We start from the raw sequence: 3,282 nt of genomic DNA, 5'->3' as shown, positions 1-3,282 counted from the left end.
GTAATCTGTATTTGTCTAAATATTTACCTTTACCAGAGAGCTTTATACTTTCATATGGTTTCACCTTGCTATTTACCATCCTTTCATTTCACCTTTAAGGATTCCCTTTAGCATTTCTTCTAAGGCAAATCTAGTGGTAATGAGCTCCCTCCGTTTTTTTGTTTATCTGGGAAAGTCTTTCCTTCTCTTTCATTTTTGAAAGACAGCTATGCCAAATGTATTTTGTTGGCAGTATTTTTCTTTCAGCACTTTGAAAATATATCCCACTTTCTTCTGGCCTACTAGGTTTATGCTGAAAAATTTACCGATGGTTTCATGAGGACTCCCTTGTACATGATGAGTCACTTTGCACTTGCTGCTTGGAAAACTCTCTTATCTTTGACTTTTCACAATTCAATCACAATTTGTCCTGTGGACTCCATTGGTCTCATCCTAGTTGGAGTCCTTTGGGATCCTTGACTATGTATGTCCATTTTCTTTCCCAAGTTTTGGAAGTTTTTGTCTGTTATCTCTTCAAACAGGCTTTCTCCACCTTTCTCTCTCTTCTCCTTCTGCAATTCCTATCGTGTATATTGGTCTGCTTGATGGTGTCTCATAAGTCTCTTAGGCTTTGTTCTTCACTCTTTTTCTTTTTTTCTTGAGACAGGGTCTCACGTTGTCACCCAGGCTGGAGTGCAGTGGCATGAACATGGCTCACTTCAGCCTCAATCTCCTGGGCTCGAGAAATCCTCCTGCTTCAGCCCTCCCAAGTAGCTGGGACTACAGGCATGTGCCACCAAACTCAGCTAATTTTCATTTTGTAAAAAATGTACAAAATTTTTGTACAGGGTTTTACCATCTTGCCCAGGCTGGTCTCAAACTCCTGAGCCCAAGCAATCCTCCTGCTTTAGCTTCCCAAAGTACTGGGATTACAGGTATGAGCCACCATTCTTGGCCTCTTTTTTTTTCTTCCTCTGACTGGGTAATTTCAAAGGACTTGTCTGTGAGTCCATTGATTCTTCTGCTTGGTCAAATCTCCTGTTGAAATTCTCTAGTGAATTTTTCAATTCAGTTATTATATTCTTCAGCAGCAAAAAAAAAAATCTGTTTTGTTCTTTTTTTATATGTTCTATTTTTTGGTGATATTTTCATTTTGTTTATACACAGTTTTCCTGAGTTCACTGAGCATCTTTGTAACAGCTATTTTGAATTCTTTGTCAGGTTGTTATCTTAATTTCTTTTTTTTTCAATTTTATAACTTTATTTGATGTTTTTGACGATCTGTGATTTAGTTCTCATCCACATTGACTGTCTGTAGATTTTCGAAAGTGGTAACAGGTACATAGGTAACGAAAGTATAGAGCTTATATGGTGAATCTTCATCCTCATTACATTTTCTGGACAACTGCACATGGATAGGGTATGGGACATTCCTTATTCCTTTGGCCCAGACAGCTTTGTTGAACCTGGTATCAATGCGCACATCTGGAGTTCCCATCTCCTTCATGGCAAATTTCCGAATATCTTTGAGTGTCCGAGGGGCACCCTTCTTGAAGCCCACTGCATGGATGCGCTTGTGAATGTTGATGGTGTACTCTCGGGTCACCACCTTGTTGATGGCAGAATGGCCCTTTTTCTTCTTGTCATCCTTCTTTGCGGGAGCCATTCTGCTGGGTCTAAGTTGGAAAGAAAGTTATTTTAATTTCTTTAGAGTTGGTTTTTGGAGATTTATTTTGTTCCTTTAATTGGGTTATATTACCCTGTTTTGTTGTGTGGCTTATAAATTGGTGCTGTTTTCTCTGAATTTGAAAACAATAGCTATCTCTACTGGTCTTTACACTCTGGCTTTGTATGGAAAAAGACCTTTATCAATCAATCTGGCTAGAGATTCTGGGGATCTCTCAAATATTTTCTGCGGATATATCTTCTCTGAATTTGTGTATGTAAATTACAAACTTGAGGAATATTCTGGTTTATTTTTTAGGGGCTCATAATCTTTTGCTTCCCCTAGTGTCTGTGTGTGGTACTGCAGATTCTCTGGAGCTGCCACAAAGCATCCAATTCTTTTTTGTTCTCAGTGGTCCCCACGTTTCTAGAAACATGTATGCTGGATTATGTCAGTGCTCTGAGTTGGTGAGACAGTAACCAGTTCCTCAGGCAGCCTCCTGAAAATCTTGAACATTAAACACATGCATCACTCCACTCACTCTTCCATTTACCCATGAAGGAAAGGCCACTGAGTTGAATTGGCCTCTGTCTGCTGTACCATGGGTCCTTTAGAGCAGCAGCCAGACACCCTCCTCTTTTGCTCTCAGATGCCCCCAGGTGTCTAGAATATTTTGCATTCAGTCAACATTCTGAGACAGGCAAGATAGAAACCAGTTCCTCATACAGCCCCTGAAAAAGCTGGAATGTTTGACACACCCACCAACTCTTTACCTTTCCATGGAGAAGCCAAGAACTGGAAGTTTTCTCCCACTGGTTCCACTCTGCACCAGGGAGAGAGAACATGGTGAGGGGGTGCATGCTAATGTTAACCATCACCTTTGTCTGAACATTGGATGTATGATTCAGCCTTCTGTTTTCCCCTCCATAGAGAAGCCAGAAGCTGGGTATTACTCGACAAATTCTTGTCCAGACCAATGTTGCGAAGAGTTTCCCCAATGTTTTCCTGTAGTAGTCTTATGTTTTGAGGTCTTTAATCCATTTTGATTTGACTTTTGTATATGGTGAGAGGTAGGAATCTAATTTCATTCTCCTGCATATGGATATCCAGTTTTCCCAGCACCATTTATTGAAGAGATTGTCTTTTCCCCAGTGTATGTTCTTGGGATCTTTGTCAAAAACGAGTTCACTGTAGGTGTGTGGATTGGTTTCTGGGTTCTTTATTCTGTTCCACTGGTCTATGTGTCTTTTTTAATGCCAGTACTATGCTATTTGGGTTACTTATAACTCTGTAGTATAATTTGAAGTCAGGTTCCTCCAATTCTGTTCTTCTTGCTCAGGATAGCTTTGGCTATCTGGGTCTTTTGTGGTTCTATATAAATTTTGCGATTTTTTTTGCATGTCTGTGAAGAATATCATTGGCATTTTAAAAGGGATTCCATTAAATCTGTAGATTGCTTTGGGTAGTAGGGACATTTTAACAATATTGATTCTTCCAATCCATGAGCATAGAATATCTTTCCATTTTTGGGTGACCTCTTCAGTTTCTTTCATTTGTGTTTTATAGTTTTCATTGTAGAGATATTTTACTTCTTTGGTTAAGTTATTCCTAGATATTTTATTTTATTGTGGCTATTG

General features: G+C 39.2%; 1 pseudogene; it reads right to left on the bottom strand.

Moving 5' to 3' along the window:
• Positions 1-1,267: 1,267 nt before the first annotated feature.
• On the bottom strand, positions 1,268-1,648 carry LOC100605913 (annotated as a pseudogene).
• Between the last annotated feature and the right edge of the window lie 1,634 nt (positions 1,649-3,282).

The sequence above is a fragment of the Nomascus leucogenys genome, chromosome X, assembly GCF_006542625.1.
Source record: "Nomascus leucogenys isolate Asia chromosome X, Asia_NLE_v1, whole genome shotgun sequence".
Taxonomy (NCBI): Eukaryota; Metazoa; Chordata; class Mammalia; order Primates; family Hylobatidae; genus Nomascus; species Nomascus leucogenys.
This window is presented reverse-complemented; position numbering and strand designations above follow the sequence as displayed.